The sequence below is a fragment of the Opisthocomus hoazin genome, chromosome 3 (assembly GCF_030867145.1).
Source record: "Opisthocomus hoazin isolate bOpiHoa1 chromosome 3, bOpiHoa1.hap1, whole genome shotgun sequence".
Classification (NCBI taxonomy): Eukaryota; Metazoa; Chordata; class Aves; order Opisthocomiformes; family Opisthocomidae; genus Opisthocomus; species Opisthocomus hoazin.
The window spans coordinates 50520530-50539797 of record NC_134416.1 but is presented as its reverse complement, the minus strand read 5'-3'; the positions used below and the strand labels follow the sequence as shown (position 1 = coordinate 50539797).

General features: G+C 35.8%; 1 protein-coding gene across 1 annotated transcript in view; it reads right to left on the bottom strand.

Moving 5' to 3' along the window:
- The window catches only part of CCDC178 (coiled-coil domain containing 178), a 186907-nt gene that overhangs the window by 67448 nt on the left and 100191 nt on the right, over window positions 1-19268 (bottom strand).

Sequence of the window (19268 nt, the reverse complement as noted above, 5' to 3'; positions counted from 1 at the left end):
GCTACCAGGTGAAGGGGAAGTTGTTTGGAATGTGTGCTTCTGTAATAAGAAAAATTTCAAATGCTGAGAATCTGCTTTTGACTGAACTTCCTTTGATTAGAAGATGTAATCTTGCAACAGTCACATAATTTTCAAAGGTATTTTATCTAGGTTACAAAGTTATGTTCTAATTTAATTTTTTTTTTACACAGAATTTTATTTTAATTTTCATTATTTTTCCATTAAAAAGCACTTGGGGGAAGGGAAGCCCAGGTAGACTTTCACCCACAGGGTTAGTTGAATATTGAAATCTCTTTCTATTGAAAGACTTTTGACATTCAGAATTTCTTTCGATTTCATAACTATAAAACAGGATGCCTGATTTCCACATTTTAAATTAAATGTGAATCCTAAAAGAATCAGGCCCTGTTGCTGCTAATCAAGCTTTCTTTGGAAGGACAACATAAATGCATACTGGGAACATTTCTGAAACTACAAACGTTTTAGCCATGTATTATAGCTACAAGTTTGTCCAGAACCCAGGAGGGCTAGGGAACTTTGGCAAAAGTCAAACCTTGCTTTCATATCTCCTGTGTCTCTAAAAAAAGTCTTGTGAATTAGTGGACTAATAAAGTCTAAGTTCTTCTGGGGTCACAGTGCATAATGCTGAAGAATCCGTATGTTTTTTGAATCTATTCTCAAGCGGGAAATTTAGATTCTCACTTTTTAAAGACAAAACTATCCAAGGGAAATAGCAGCATGCCTGAACAGGTTCCCAGCCATCCCTTGGAGCTACTTGAATTTTGGGAGTTCCCAAGACAGCTAGCATATTAACAATTATATTACTCCTTTTTCTGTGCAATGTCTTCATCAAGATATATTCATTTTTGTACCTGTATTTATACCTAATTTCTGAAAACTTCGGCTAGAAGCTGACTGTGGTTATGCAACCAAATATAAAAATTCTTCCTGTACAGAATTGTCACTCTACATCACTAAAATATTAAAATGCTATGTGTCTTTCACAAATCTCAAAATAATAAAAAGAAAGATGTAGAATTTAGTGAAGAAGATGTGATTTTCTCCTTTAAAAATCTTTGGGTAGAGGTAAAACTTGTTTTTCAGGCTGATACCTTCCTTAACAAATATAAAATGCTTGATGTTAACATGCTAACATTCAATACCTGCAAACAAGTAATGTTTCCCGCATCACAGTACTTTCACATGTGTAAGGAATATGGGAAAATGACAAAAAAGTTTGCTTGTAGAATATGAACATAAATATGGTAATTTTCACCAGTATAGATACCTAAGTACAAAACGAGGGAAGCCCTACTATTTTGTGTAATTTAAAATAGTCCAGACATTTTGACAAAGAATAACAACATACCAAAGAAAAGACAATAGCCTTATAAGACTCAGTGGCCGTCTATATGACCAGTTATACTCGTTGCCCAGTCCCAAAAATTGCTTCATCACATAGCTTCTTTCAGCTAAGGCAGATAAAATGAAATGGGCCTTTTTCTCTAATTCCCTCCTCTGAAAGATGAGCTGAGGTTCAGAAAGTAAAGAGCATGAATCCTTTAAATACCTGACTGTCACTCACTGATGCTTCTACAGCGGATTTCCCAGCATGCAGGCACGAAAAAAAAATCTTTGAAAGCATTCTATACTTATGAAAGAGAGGAGTGGTCAAACTGGCCAAACTTGGCATGCCAGAATATACACTATAGCTCTTTCTCTTGTTATAGAACAGCGATATGAATCTCAAAATGGATTGTAAGATATTGAAGTAGACAGTCCTGACATTTGCTTTATCTCTGGCACTCTAACCTCTGATTTGTAGACTTATGAACTGATAAAGTGCACCACAATTCATGTGCTTGTTCTTCTGCTCCTCAGTACAACTTGAAATCAAAGACTTCTGGTACATCGGTCTCAGTCTACAGGTATGTTTGACTTCAAACATTCTGGAACTGATGTCTGAAATATGGGAAGAAATTTTATACATTTTTACATTCAAATGAAGATACTTTCTTCAGTGGAAAAAAAAAGAGCATAATTCAGGGGAATTTTTTGAAGGCTTTTACCTGAAACAGAACTTGAGTCGCAGAGTAGAGAAATCTCGGGAAACTAGCAAAGGCCATATTAAAACACATGAAAGAAGATATTTCATTTCACTATGAGTAGTAAAGGTGCATGGATTCTTGTGAATATCAAAAAATTACAGAGGTTTAAAAGGGGCATAGAATTTCTAGGAGGAAAAGTCCACTGAGTTTTACTAAATAATAAAAAAAATATAGGGTTCAAGAGATCAGAAAGCTGGCTGCTTATTCTGGGGAAGTCTTACAATGTGCTTGCTCTGTTACGCTCTACTGGGACATCTGGTATCAGAGGTGGAATACCAGGCTAGAGGAAATTTCCACCTGATCCACCACATGGTTTTTTGTCTTTATGTTCTCTCATTCAGCACAGCAGCTTAGGAAGTGTCTCTCTTTTCCTGGAACAGCAACATTTTTTTCTGTCTTTGCTGAACACATTTGAAGGGCCATTCCTGACTGTTATAAAACAAATTCATACTGAAATAACAAAATATGTGGAAGCAAGAAAAAAAAGAAAATGCCAAAAGCCCTCCTCAAACCTATCAACACATTGTTAGCACAACAGCTGCTGAACTAGGCTGTAGGAAAGCAGATCCAAAGCCATGCAGCGTAATGATGAACTATGAGTGCAGTACCTCAGACCATACAGAATTTCTTGTAATAACTAAGCCTCAGATCTTTTAGGCGGTAAACAGAGATGACCACTAACCTATCCGTGACACTTACAGACAAGCAAGGGATACTTGGTGTCTGCAGCACAGAGAAAATGTGTTTTCTGTTATTCTTCCATCCTTTTAGGTACATTAATACCAATAATTTTGTGTTGCAAGTGATCAAAGAATTATTTTATGGTTCCATGTTTGTGTGACAAAAGTTTGTAAAGAATTGTAGAGACAAATCTTAGGATCAATGACTTTGTCCACATAATGATATATCTATAAACATGATATAAATCCCTGTGGTGTACAGGGTCAATCATCATTTCAAATGGTCACTCTGGCAGCAGTGTTTTATTTGAAAGATAAGAACAATTGATTTTGACAATCAGCTGCATCAGCTCAATAAACTAAGTATTAAAGGATCTATATTAATTGGTTATACTACTTAAACACGATGTGAGGAATGAAGTTGGTTTCCCCAGGCAGGAATGACTTTTTCTTTTGTAGGCATAAAGTATCCTGTTCATAACATGACCTGCAAAATAAGAAATAACTTCTCTTAAAATTACTGTGTTCATGTGCATCTGCCCCTCCCACTACACAGAGCTTCCCCAGAGGAGTTCAGCAATGTTTGTCCAGCAGCATCTGTTACACATCATATGTGTCCCTTCCTAGGGCATAAAGAGCATGGTAACACCAAGTGTGATGAAGTCATTGTAATACAGTTGACACGTCCCACAGCTATGTGAAAAAAAGTTACTGTAAAGCAAGCCTGAGATGTTGGGGTTTTTTTCCCTGTCTGAGGATCGCTTGATGCAACTAATGCTTGTTAGCAAACAGTTTGGGCTTTACAAGTCACAGAAGCTACAACATAACTTGAGCTGATATAATCACTGATTCACTCTCCTTACTTGGGATCTTCTGTTGATGCTGCCATCAGCATTTGATGGTTGATAATTTATGCACTAAAACAGATTGGTATAAAAGCACTGAACTGGAAGTACAAGCATGACGCCTTCAGGTAGTAGGGGTCACTGACTCCACTAGTGGTGTCAGGAATATAATTTCAGAAGGCATAGAGCAAATTAGTGACTTCACAGAAGTGAAAAATAAAGAAGTTTTAAAGCAAGCAGAATACAAGTGAAAGTTCAAAGACAAAAAGGACTTGAATAAATAATAATACTGGTCCAGAAAATGTGAATGACATCAGACTATAAAACCAAAAAGCAAGAGCAAACACTTCTTGGATTTGATGCTAACTGTGGAAAAGTGTAACTTTAAGAGATTTTATTACAAGTTAATTGGAAACAATTTTTATGATACACAGTGCCAGTAAATCAGGGATTGACTGAAGAAGATCTCATCAGATCCATTGGTTCAGAACACTAATGGAAGAGAATACTAGTCATAAAAAGCAAATTCTTTAGAGCTATGCAGTTGGTAGCAAAATGCATCGATATCGCAACTGATGCTTACTTCTTTTTTGAAAAGTACATTTGCTTTAAAACCAACATTTGTATTTACTGAGAATAATGTGGAAACAAGAAATATAAAAACATTTCTTAGAAGTGCATTACATAGTCTAAAACTTCACCACTGAATTTAGGTTCATTGTTGCAGACTTTTCCTTAAAGAAAGTTTTTATTTCAGGAAAAGTAAAAGCTACTTGTTTGGAATATAGTCAACTTATAAATATAACAGAATGCAATTCACTATCAAAACTCAGGTTAAATTTGACATAAGTATAAAAAAGATTTTGAAATTACATAGAATTAAGAACTCCTCCAATCCTACATCCTCCTCCACACCTTAAGTTTATCTGTGTTGCCTGAAAAGAAAAAAAATGTTTATGATTTCATTATTGGTTTCTGCATAACATAGTTTTAGACTGTTAAACACAAACTTATTTGCCTATTATTGCATCATTAATTTTTCTTCTGTATCATCACAGTTTGATTATATATACCTGTCAATATTTTTAGAGCATATTATGACAGAGAACTTCACTAACAATGCTATTCTGGAAAAGATGAGACTGAATGGGAATGTCCATTTATTATTTCATTATGACCAATTAAAGATTTATAAAGCTTCTCCATTTTCTTATATATTCTGGGCTGGACAATTCTGCATCACTAGGGGAAAAGGCTAATTACTCACAGTAAGGTAATTAGACACACACTTTGTTTTTGTCATTACAAAGACTAATATTTTTGCATTAATGGCACTATGCAGAGTAGATGAAGCAAATAAATAATAAACCTCCTTACTCAGATGCTAATGCAATCTTTCAATTGTACAGTTGTAAAAATTAAAGTGAGAAAAGTATCAAAAAAGTAAACAGTAATATTCAACACAGTATTGATTATCTATACATACCTCCCATACAACTACAGTGCCTCTGAAGTGACAGAAACATGCAAATAAAGAAATTAATAGGATAATTGTGCCATTTATAAATTAAATTCATTGGAAATTTTTAAAACTTTTGTTGCTTCATTCAATGAAGCACGGAAAATATACTGGATTTTACAGAACAATATATTTTATTTTAACAAACACTGTAGCCAGCCACAAAAATACTAGCATTCAGTTCTGGCTTTGCAAATTCATCCATTTTAATTTCCACACAGTTAGAGGGATCAGCTTTCAGACTTTGCATCCAGAAGTTTTTATAAATCTTTGAAAAAATGAATACCACTAACTAATCCCTTGATGGTAATCAACATTGATACTTTGTTCTAATGTTCTAAATGAAATTTTCTAGAAATGTATTTAGGCTAATATCTCAGTTACGTACTTTGATCCACTGACAAGCCATTTGGCTTCCGTGACTTTGCCATAGTTGTAATGCACATGACTGACACCCAGTGGTCTCCTTGGCTGAAATTTTTTTGACCACTGCATTTTTTGTAGTCGTGTCCTTTCAAACATCCATAGTAAAAGGTCAATTTCTAGTTTTTTGTTTATGAAATTCCCCTAAGACCTCCTGTATGCGTATGTAGTTTGATCCTAATTGTTTCTCACGGAATTCTGAAATCCAGTAACTGATGTTGCAGAACAGTTGACCTCTTTATTTTGATTATTTCAATCGGCAATTTTGAGATAATTAAGATTAGACTTAATTTTGTCTTTTAAAGCACTTACTGAAATATTTACAATGAATAAACTTCCTTAACAAATTTTATTATCTTTTCCAATGAAGAAAACCTCTTTTATTTCAAAAGCAAGCTTATTTTTTCCAGATTCTTTAAAGAACAGAGAATGCATCTCCACTCCTCTCTATTCCAGTTAGAATAAACTGCTGTAAAATTTTGAAAAAGGCAGTTTAGAAAACCTTCACTGAACAAAACTAAACATATAATGAAAAATTGAACAAAATCTAATTTTTTTTAATGGACAGTTTTATAATTAATTTCTTTTTGTGTCATCTCTGTCATCTTTCTCAATAAAAAGCTCAGAAGTATCATGTACCCTTAAATACTAAGGAAGTTAAATTTTAAACGCAGAATATGTTATGACTATAATATAATAGAATACCAGAACTTCAGTTATTCAGTTAGAACAGGTCAGCATTCTAGCTAAAATAGATCAATAAGAGCATAGTTCATCTTTCCGTCAATGCAATACTGTGGTTGCCTGTACAACTATGTTTGCAGCTCAGGCTCCTCTACCATATTAAATTCTTGCTAACTGGAAACCTGAGAGCTTACCTTATTCTCATTTCCCTACCCTACGAAGCATCTTTGGCAGAAATTCCTTGTTATGAAACAGACAGATTAGGAGCTTTCCTTTCAGTTGTCATCTTTAGGGTGAAATCTAAGAGCTGCCTTTTTATGCAAACCTTCACTGTCTAAAACTTACATCTTGTATTATGATGGCCCCAACATATACAGAGCAGAAATGAGGCAGTAGATACAAATCAGATCAATCTCACAAAGACAGCAAGAAATGCAGAGTGCCAAGAAACAAGATGTGAGGTAGCTGGGAATCCAAAAAAAGAAGGATCCAACAGGTTTTGAGTCAAGCTGCTGTACACCGGAGAGCTCTGCCTGCCTTCACTGTAAAAATTCTGAGGCCACTGTGGAGGGATTAATTTCTAGAAAGAAACCAAGGATACAGAAAAGGGGCCCAATGCAACAAAAGACCAATGTCCTTGAAAGTATCTGCACATGTGTATTGCCCATAATGCAGTGCTAAATGAAAAGTATTGAGCATTTCCCTACTTGGTAACATCAAACCTAAGGTAGAACATGGTCAAGCTTCACATGAAGAAATCTTCCAAAACACTTCTGTCCTTGGCCAATGCATGTAAAGACAACATTTACCGGAGAAAAAAGAGCCAGGAAATACCAACATCATAGAACATTAGAACCCAGAGGACTTTAACAAATTCTGCTGGATGTTCACCGAATAGCGTATGTCACCATTTGAATGAAGCCTCAGAGAAGCCAAACTTCAAATCATAAACGGTCTCATAAAATCTAGTGCAGTAACTGTGTAAAATGAAAATATAATAATAGTTTATGTAAATTGCAACACTTTATGCAACTATTTACATGGGATTGTTAAAGAATTAATAGTGAGGCTTCTTTATTAAACACTCATTTTAAAAAAAAGGTAATGCTCAGAAGAGAAATATACTTTCCCACATAATGGTAAAAGTATATTCACTGGAACTTCTCAAATCAGAATAACATTTTACAGTAACTTCTATAAACAAACAAGGACAACTATGGCAAATTTTTTAAACTGAGTGTAGCTATTTCTCTTCATTAGAATTTTACAGAATCCTAGCAGCTCCAGACATGTGAAATCTGACATTTTCTGCGTAAAACAGGAAACATACGTATTTAATACACCTTCTAAACAAGTTAACTATAACACGCATTCAGACACAGTCTTTCTACGTTTTTATCCATATACTTATTTTACCAAACAGCAGTTCAGAAAGTATTTAAATGAGATATATCTTATTATTATTACTACAGATAATGTATATTCTAATTGTAAATATATTATATTATGGAAAGCATTCATATAATAAATAGGATAGTTACTAGACTTCAGGATATATTTAGATGTAATAATGATATAATAGTAATTCCAAAGAAAGCTGTTTTTTCTGATACCAAAGTCCCTACTTTTCTGCAGTTGTTTTGGTTTTTAGCACCGCTCATTCATATCAGAACTGTCATTTTCCATAGTAACAGTACAGTAGTTGTACTTGTTCTACATAAAAATGGTAGTCCAGTCTAAATTGCTCATTCGTGTAGTTTCAAATGTAATTAACACAACTCAAGTCACAGGCATGGCCACCAAGAAAGAAACTGCATTTTTGTATTTTGGATAAGCCAAAATTGAGTATTACGAATGTCAACCCAAAAGAACAAACAGGCATGTTCTACAAATAATCTCAGAACCAAAACCACCAGGATAAAAAAAGGCAACTATCAGCAAGTAAAGCTTTTAGAGAAATACCTTATAAATGTGCTTTTACCCCTATCTGTGTATTGATGCACTGTCACTTATGACGAAAGAAGATTTCTCTCTCGCAATATCATGGAACATGGTGAGCACATAAAAGGGCAAAGCAAAGGGAGCTACACAATGTAATTTCCTCCTGTACTACAGAATCCCAACAACAAAAAAAAGGAGATTGTTCAAGGATAAGAAAGGAGGGATATATAAGGATGAGATTAATTTATATGTGGATTACAAAACCTGAAGAACTTCAGTGAACAGAAAGTAGTCTCTTTTTCTGTCTTTGAGTAATGTACGTATTCGTAATGTGAATGCTCCAAGCAGTAAGTTCCCATATCCACAATCATCCCAGGAGCAGTTGCTGAGTTCTTGAAGCAAACAGAATCACTCTATCACATGCTGCATTAGCTTTGAGTCTTCCTCAGTGTTACTGCAGTGGTTGATAAGAATATAGATAAAGCTTCAGGAGACATAAAGAATGGAGGCATTTTTCAGCAAAGCCACGGATACAGCTTCAGCTCTGATGGGCATGCTCCAGTGAAAGCAAAAGGCTGTATTTGGGTGGTTTCACAAGACACCTTGACGTATTTCAGATTCAGTTTATGTGTTCGTGCAGAGAAGGCCATGGCCACATCAGCCGTTAATATGAACCATTTTGTACACCATCTGAAGAATTTAGTTTTCCTAGTACAAAAGGAAAGAGTTCCCTAGATGTCAAAGTGGAAAACGCTCAGTTCACAGGTATGATGTATGGAAAAGTAAATAGAAATACTGACACTGTGACTAAAGTCATGGACCAAGAAAAAGCATAAGATGGCTCCTTTCTATCTGGAAAGAACATCAGCTGTGGTAGATGAGTCATAAAGGTCTGAAGTGTTTATCCCCTCACTCCTTATCAGGGAACTGTCACACATGATTCTACTTCAGCAGGAGCTAGACTTCTCTGACTTTGGAAGAACTACTTCTACATGCCAAGGCGAAAAAATTTTACTGCCATGTTCTGTAGTACTATAATAAAAATGAGGAGAGCCATTCACACTGTACCTAAGAATGAGTGCTTTCATCTGTGGCTTCAAGCTCAAGATAGTCATGTTGGTCTCAGTGCCTCCAGCTATCAAAACAGAAAGCTTTTCCTTTGTCCTTCAATCAGAATAGTTGAAACAATCTCTGTTTCACAGTAGGTCAGGACCAGAGCAAGATCTGCTTCTTCGGTCTCTTTACAAACACAGTAACCTTTACCAAGATACTGACCCATCTGGTTGCTCCTCTTGGATTTTAGGTGCCCCTGTTCTTCTCTCTGGACAACAGGCTGGTCATCAAAATACTAGATTGCTCAGCGCAGTTCTTTCAAAGTCTGTTTTTAATGGTGAATGGTCAAAATCTCATGTTACCTTTCTCCCACTAGTAAGAGACTAGGTCTCCAGTATGGTACATTATCTATAACAACTGGAAGGTAATAGATTTCTGTTATTTGACCACCTAACATCTGATGCTTGAGGATATAGGCATTGAATATCTCTAATGCTCATGGAATGATAATCATTGTCAGAGTTGAAACAGGATATGATACACTTCGTATAAGATACTGCTAAGGAGTCAATATTTGGTAGCCAAGACAGATGAGGAGGTCAGTCAAGATAAAATGTGAGAAAAAAGAAATCTCTTGCTTCGGCATGAAATTTAAACTTTGCCTTCTGTTATGACAGATCACCATATTTTTTTCATATTCGGAACAACTGTTACAATGTTTAACACTAATATTGGAAATACAATGTATTTGGTGACATACTTTACACGACAACACAGTACAGACTGCACAAACAGCCAAAGAAAAGTGTTAAAAAACGTAAGGGATAAACTAAGTTTTTTATGACTGTGGTCTTTGGACACCACTTTCAGACACATGGGTTACTATGCTTATCTTAGAGAACATAATTTCCACTACATGATATCACTGTGCAAATGTGTAAGAAAAATGTGTTAAGTTTTATATTCATATCATAGCAAAACAATGACATGGCAAAAACTTCATAACAAAATTATAACCTATTTGTTCATTGGTTTCAGTCCAGCTAAGGAGCTGTCTAATGGCTTATTCCTCACTTGCCATTCACTAATGCACTAATGCATTCACTTGCATTCCACTAATTTATTCTAGTGCTAGATACACTACCAAATGAAGATGATATATTCAGCTTTTCTATTTTCAAACTCTTTCTTGATGTTATCTCATATTCTAATTTAACCATTGAAAATACACCCACCATTTTTTCTCTGCAATTCAGTGGGATCATTTCAGTCTGTTTCAGGTGGACTTCAGAGAAAGGCCAGCAATTATTTGTAATTAACGCAGTATATTGTCTTTGAAAATCTTGGGGGATCATTACATAACTGGAGCGTACAAGGAACACTTAATGCATAGCATTATTTAGCATGGTATTACATAAAAATTCCCATATGCCTCTTGTCCCCAAGATCTTTTCCAATAATATTCGAGGAAAACAGCTATCTTTGAGGGAAGGGAGTAGGAGTGAGTAGGAAAGTCTAAAAGCTATATACTCATAAACACTACCACGGGCAAATAACATCCTTGCCTCCCAAAACTCCTGCTTTTGAAAGATCAACTAGTATCAAAAATCCTCTGCAAGAGAGCAGCATAGCACATTCTTGAACAATACATACAGGTTACAGTTTTAGCACAAGCCATACAACTCCACTATCAGGTGTAGAACGTACCAAGAATGCAGCGTATTGAGCTTCTGAATTCAGAGAAGGTGCCATGAAGTTTTCTAATCCCAGCATATCTGCAAGATTTTAGGAAACCTACCACCATTCCTGATCCATTTGAACAATGCTTAACTGTACTCTCATTTGCAACATATCATTAAATAGGTATGCAAATAATTCTGATCAATTCCAGCATGACTTTATGACCCTTTTAAAACCTACAACTGCTCTTGGTATATAATGAAATGCAAAGAAAAATAAAACTGTGAATATGAAGTTCAGTTTGTATTTTAGTACATATTTCATGAGATCATAAGACTTTCTTGCCTTTATGGAAGGCTGTAAATTAATAGAATGGCAGAGACTTCTGTGCAATGAAAGAGAAAAGCTGGATTCCTCTACAGGTTTTTCCAGTTACTACCACAACAGTTTTGCTGCATTACCAATAAACTGAAGATTCTGGTGTTAAGACCTCTCTCTGCAACAACTAAGTATTATTTTTCCATTCCATTTTTCAAATAGGAATCAAATCACAATCCAATTAATTATTACATATTATGTACCATGTACAACATAACTTGCGTATCTTAAGTGCCCATCCAGTGCCTTAGTCATAAAACTAGACTGATAAAGGGTACGTATTGACATGGATCACTGGGAAGAAGCTAGATCTAAGCTTCTAATCCACACTGAATTTTAGAGGAGACACCAGTAAATGTGGTATTTCCTCTCAACTGTGAGCAGGCCCAACACAACATGTTTTGCATTGCATCATTTCCTCCTCTTAAGAGAAGTCTCACATATTAGTAAACTGAGGCCCGTGAATCTGTGCTCTGCATGATTTGGAGCAAAATATTTATGGTACAGATAACTGAAACAGCTAATTCAACAGAAGCAGAGTACTGTCTTTCATGTGTTTTTAGTTCATACCTCATCATGATTGGCCACACATAATTATGCCAGTTACTGATTCAGATTGGTTAGCCTCTATAGGTGCCAATTATATAAGTTGAAACACACTATACAAAACAACTTTAATATAAAGCTTCTCATTCTACACTGATAATAAAAAGAAATACAATGAGGACAATTAAGTAAACCTAATCTTTTCTAGCCCTCAGCCAAAAGTGTAAGAAATAACACGTCTTCCTCACAGAAGGGCTTATAGATACACAAATATCCCATCATTCTTGCATTATACATCTCCTCACTTATGCTACTTAACTAACCCTACTCACCCAGCAAATTTAAAAAAAGAAAAATATAAATGTTTACTGAATAATATATTTTCTGAGCTTTGTAACTGCTAACCCAAAGCACTTGTCACACTGTCATATGATTACACGCCAACTCTGTTCATTCCTTAATATCAGTGCAATCAATAGCTATGCACAAGAAAGGTGTTGGGGCCACTGTATTCCTGTAGGAGTTTTCTTTTGGGTGATATATAAATGGAATGTCCCACTCAAATTGGTCATTAGCAATCCCAGGGAACTCTTCATAAGAGCAGGTGTGTTAACTTCAGTCTCCTGGACAAATTCCAGTTCAGGTAATTACATCCAGCCTACCTAATTTCCCACTGCAATTACAAATACACAGAGATCCTTAATTTTCAGCCCCAATCCACTGTGTAGTGTTGAATAGTTGCTATGTTTCACCCAGGGTGGCTGCACTTCAGCAGCAGATAAAGCAAGCTGTGTATAAATTGTGACAGTTTGCAAAGCATTTTGGAATAGTTTCAGATGAAAGTGCTATATAGATAAGATCATTCTAATTGAAATAATTGCCCACCACTGATCAAAACATCACTTGTGAAAAATCTTCAGAAGGAAACCTTCTTAGGGCGCTGGATGAATATTTAATCAGTTTTCACTCTAAGTATTAGAATCTGAAACAGCATATGTGCATGAGCAAGATTTAAAAAAACCCACAAACCTCTAGTAACCTTTAATGTAGTTTACAAGCATTTGAGCCTTCAGCAATATAGGATCATTGCTCCACTGTAAGATTAATCGCACATCCAATCTGTCAAACTTCACTCTTACTATTAACAGCCCAACAAAGGCCTCAGACATGCATAAATATACCACTATATCAAGGCTGTCTATAAAGTAACAATAAGAAGGTTAGCAGATACTATTAGACAGTAAATGTGTAAATTTTCAGTTTCCTCAAAGTCATTCTCTTGGGTTTCATGTCCAAAGACTAACTAGATTACCACTGAACTGAAAACTCACTTGCTGTAAAATTTAGGACGAGCTGACCCCATAATTCAGAAAATTGAGGAAAAAAAGAAAAGATTATCCAAGAGAACTGAAGGAGCACAGGTACGAATAGCTGAAATAAACTGAACAAAAACAGTAAAGTCCACTCTGTTCCAAAGGAACAAGACCAGTACGTAAACCAAGGCTTGGAACTGCCCTCATCAAACTAGTACACTAGTTTATTTTCACTAGTTCAGTGCAGTATCCTGTGATCGGAGTAAAGTTATATTCTATGTCAACTTACATACAATTTTAGTGCTGCCTTCATTGCCACTGTTGGACAATAGGAATGTATTATTCCAGGGCACAAAGGGTTCCATAAAGAGTATGTGGAATAAAATGGAAATCCAACACCGTTTAAGGAAACCAGTGAATAAATTACAAAAACTGTCCATTTGCCTGCCCCTTTTAATCTTACTGTCGTATTCAAACTATTGGGCATGTAACTGAATATCTCAACTGTACCTGAAGAAATAATGGAGCGTGTCTCTGCAGTAAAACAGAACGGCACTAAACTGATGAGTTTAACCCAGCAGAAAGAGCGGCTGTAAACATGACAAATGCCTGCTATTGATTTCAGGTTTAATTACTCTGTGCAGCACTGACAAAGCCCATCAGATGTTGTTGTGAAGTGTAAATGGAACAAACTACACTTCACTGCCCATAGGAAACTGATGGTGTCTGCAGTTTGCATTGTTTACTTTATCCTCAGTAAACTTCAGCCTTGATCAAATTAACAAGTGCTACTAACCTCCAACAAACTACAATGCACTATGATTTTACAGCAACAGCCTTGGAACAATAGTTCTGCAGCATTTCATTGATAACAAACGTCTGGCTAACGACAGCACAATGGCAGCTGCTGAACCTTACTGTCCAGCACAGCATGCCCTCTAACCAGGCTAGGAAGAATTTTCAAACACACTCTCTTGCATTTCCTCTTATTTTGGGGTAAAGGATGGATTACTCACTTCATATCCTGATAAAACTTCTGGTTAAAATATACTGCCCAGGCTGTCTAGGAATCCTCTATCTTCACTAGTAACAGCAGAACAATAAAATCAGACCATGTCTAGCATGATGTAGCTGCCACTTAGAATGTCCTCTAAAATAATTTCCTCTTTTTCAGACACTTACAACCCTACTTATTCACCCTTGTAGCTTTTCAGTTCTTCCTCTGTTCTCCTCTTCTTCATTTACTCTTTTCATTGTACTTACTTAACATTCTAGCAAACAACAAATGTCTAAAAAATGAATACATTTTGAACTAACTTGTTGCGAAAACCGCCCTATTATTTTTGTTCATACACAAGAGAGTTTCTCGGCTTCCACCACATTGAGACTGAGTTTGTTACTCTACAGATGAAGGCTGTTGTTTATATTGCTCAAAGTTTCTGTTTCTGGGAAAAGATTCTACTGTCAGCAGAACTATAAACAGCATTGCGGGGTATGTCTTCATTGGTTTTAATGTGTGTTATATACAAAAGGATTTTGTTACAAGTAAACTGTTCAGGAAATAGAAAACCTAGGTGCCAGTTTGAGTTATTCAAACACTGACAGGAAAAACATCTTCGGACATTTAGCCTACTTAGGTAAAACAATAATTGTGTCTCCTAACTGCTGCTCTGCAGACCTACAGCTCTAAGGTTTTGCCTCTTGCTCCTCAAAGAATAAGCTTAAGACACCTACCCCCTTACTGTTTACAACAACGTGAACACAGCACCTAGACACAATTGGGCCAAGGAATCAGGGAATTCTTCTTTCCTTCCAATAATCAGCAGAACTTAGAGGACTCTTAAGGGATGGAAAAAAGGACGGGATGTGTGGATCTGCAGAGCCATTATATGCCAACTCTAATAATTACTGGCAAGTAGACATTATTTTCCTCATCATGCGTCCTAGGGAATGGCATGCAGTATAATCCCCAGGGGATCTGATGGAGTAACCAACAAGTGCAGAATTGCTGTCCCAGTATAAGCTTCAGCGTAAGACACCAACTCAATAAACTAGCGGTGCACAGGTAAGATGAAGAAAGAATGATTTCCCATGAGCAACAGTTGTAACTACTCTTGCAGCATGAAGAAGAACTACCCTGGCCTCAAGGTTGATGCTGGAAGACTTGTATTGTCCAAATACAAAAACTCTAAACAGTTTTCAGTGATACGACTGAGAACAGGAAATATGTCCTTACGGAAAGGAAAGCCAGTGATATAGGTTTTTTTTTTTCAAAGAGTAAATTTTTGAAATACAAGCAAATTATTGGCAGGAAAGTTATGTATTTGTTCAGAGAGCTGTGTCATGCTGACACGTAGGAGGGGCTAGTCCTGCTCCTCAGACAGGCTACTTGCAGGTCCAGGTTTGACCTGAAAAAAAAGAGTCCTGAATTTGTGATTATTTGCAGTCATTGTGGCAAAAAACCCCTAATTTTCACATGAAATCCAGAAATTCTTCTTAAAATGCAGTTGGAAGGTGGCACGGGCACTTAGACCCGCCCATTTTCCTAACTAATATAGCTTTACATGAGAAATATGGGACAGAAACAGATTGGAAATTCAACGTTTGAGTCAGAATTGATGCCTGGTACTGATTTTGCCAGCATACTCCGCCTGCCAGTCTCATTAAGTACGCATGGTCTCATTTGCAACAGAGGATATTTTCTTTTATCAAATTTATTTATTCTCCTTCTGGAGTTCAAAAATTTATTGAACAATATTAAATAAGGACATGAATACTGTTGATCTTTTTTTTTTCAGTCTTTTATAAATGCCACTTTGACCTTTTCTTTTGGAGGGCCTTTTTTAAGGAATCCTCCTACAAAAATTTGCTTGCTATGAATATACTTCTGTATCAATCTTAGAACATACAACAAATAAACCTTAAAATTCCAAGGTCTTCCTGAACAGTTGGGCTTATCAAACAAGTCTCCTTCCCTTGTCAGTAGAGGCAACACAAAATGCTGAAAAAGCATTAAAAGGTATCTTCAAGAAACATTTAAAGGAATTTAAAAACCAGTTTGGATCATGCTATTTTTACCTGCCTTCTTGTCTTCAAGTGTTTAGAATTTATGAATTTAAATATCTTCAAAAACTGAGCTTGTTATGGGTGAAATTGACTGAGGAGATTATGCAAATCTGTCTGAGTTCCAAGAGCTGAAAAGGTCCTCATCACTACCTGAAAACTTCTTTTCTTAGAGTACTGACAGCCTTAGATCCAGGATTATGGGTATATGCCTAGTCTATGGTGCAGACCAATCAAATTTACCAAATAAGACAGGACACTTTTAACTTTGTCTTTGGGAAAAAAAAAAAAAAAAAAGATGTTCTTCCATCATGTCTTTCATCGATATGGGAAAGAATAACTAAACATTGAGACTAACAATCACCGTGCAGATCAAAAGTTTATATAATGCCAAGCTCTGTCTACCGTCTAGTAGTCTCATCTGTTTCCTCATGTCACAACTATCAGGATCTTGCTGTTCCAGGAAATGACATCTTTTGAGATGGCACAGACAAGTTTTTCTATTCTCAATAACCCAGATACTCAAATTTTTACAGCAATATCCAGATAGGTATATATCCATGCAAAGATATGCATAGCTATTAGTAGTTAATTCTTCCATCACAGTCATTGGGATACTAGAGAATCAAATATCTATATGTCAGAAACACCTGAGTGTCCAGCTTGTAGCATTTAGAAAACTGTTGAATAGATGACTCTATAGTTATTTTACTGATCCATTGAAATGAAATATACAATACCTCTATGATTTTGATATGACAGGTGATACAATTTTGAAAGAACAAAGCTTTTGTTACGGAATTCCAAAAACATGGAGTCTTTGTTTCCTTCAGTACTACATGTAAAGTGTGAATAAACTTCTGGACTGTAAGAATTCAGCAGAAGTCCAAACTCTGCCAAAATCTCTCCTTGCATTGTAGCAAACCTGATCAGAGTGGCAGATGAACAATTTTTTGTAAAATTTTTGGGGGGTTCTGGAGTTAATCTTCCTTTTAAAAATATATTTCTTAGCCTTATTTCATGTTCAAGAAAATTCATTATAAACATTTCATGGAACCAATTTTCAATTCAATCATTCTTATAGCTAAAAGTGATTATTATCTCAAAAGCCACTACAGTAAGTAGAACCAATGGAGATCTGCTCATGGGTGGGTCTAAAGAAGGTTCCATAGTGATACTGACTGGAAAGTTATAATTCTACAGAAAAATTCTAGATGTAGAGAAAAGTGGTGTTCTTAAGAAAATTAAAAAAAAAAAAAGATTAAACTTGTCTCTTGCCAGCAATTCTAGACTACATGTATCAATCAAGATTGTGGATATCTCAGCTACTTTAGCAGGCTAGCAATTTAGTCTCTCCATCTTCTCCCACAATCCATGTACTTTTAAAACTGCACTTGCCTCAATTCTGTTGTTTAAGATGATCAACTTTCTGGACTCCATGGACGATTTATCTTTTCCTCAGTGTGAATTTCCTGTTTCCAGTCTATAACACTCATTCTATTCATGGTGACTGGATCTAGTATATTACAGCAAGGCCGGTGATGAGATCATTTTTTTCTCTCTTCCCCCAAATTTCTTAGTGAATATATCTAGTAGGTATTAGCACATTTTTTTTTATTTTGTCTATGTGATTTCTCCTTATTCTACCTAAAGATAAAATCGTGAAACTCAATAAACTATACTCCTAAGAAACATTTATTTTATAATAAATAAATTCAGTTTATAACATTCACCTCACCTTCTCATGAAGTTCAAACATAACACAATAATTGTGATACTGAGCGAAGAATTCAACTCCACCTCCTTTGTGTATACTCTTCAAAATTTAAACAGCTTTTATACAGCATCACTTTAGATAGTCATCTCTCTAGATAGTGATCACTCAGCATCTTCTAATTTGAAGAATCCACCATACTGATGTGGATAAAAGGGTGAAACTGTACACTTCATGTGTAAACCTCATTGAAACCTTTTAATGTACTGGGTCAGCAGATTTCTTTTTGGAAGTATCACATGTTAAAATTCCTATTCCAAACAATTTGTTTGACTTTAGAAATTTTTTGAAGAGCTACACAAGCGGAAACTATCTGTAATTCATGGCTGGCCTTCCCAACAACTCTAATTTTAATTGAGTGCATGCAGTCTTCACAGGAATGGGTAACTAGAATTACTGGTGCTTCTCCATGTGGTATCCATTCTAATGACAATAGGAAAGAGAGAAAAGGCATACAGAGGTCTGTCTAGCAACATGGCATCCATTAAATTGGCATTGAAGGAAAACAATACCAGAACCTTCTAATTCATGTGGACAGAGAAGAGATCTATTATTTGAGGCCAGTTTCTGAAGGTGGAGCAAATGTAGATACCCCCACTGCTCTTTATGTGTATAAAGATTGATTGCAGATTATCATATGCCAAAGTCATCAGGATATGAACATCTTTTAAGAACTTCAAACCTTCTGTTTATCGTATGATGTGATCTGCTATGATTTATATAGTAAGAAGCATCTAAAAATGACGTTCAAGGGTTAAGATGGACTGGACTGCTCCGTGTTATAGCCAGTTTATTCAGTGTTTACCCCCTTGTTATGACAAGATCCGTCGGACAGCCCTTCACTCTCCGTGAAGAATGATAACTGCATTGAGTGATTTAGCTATTAGAAACACCACCATGAATCTGCATCCAAACGTCCTGAAAATTCTCCTAAGGAAATGTACACTTACCAATGATTGAACAAGAACTTGACACAGAAAGGATAATGGTAAAGACAGTATAATCCTTGAAGAGTTTAAGGTATAAGTATGCTAAGGATACTTATTAGTAAGGATAGTTATCCTAAGGATACTTACAGAAACACTGTCCTAAGTTCAAGGATTTTTTAAAGCTTCACCTGAATGTGAATAGTCAGACTGAAAGCAGTAAACTGAAATACTGGAATTGGAGGAGTTGGTAAGAGGAAAAGATTCATAACTGAGTACTACACATCCCTGGTTGTTCCAGTATTTTCGAGAAGCAGCATGTTTCAGCTATTGCC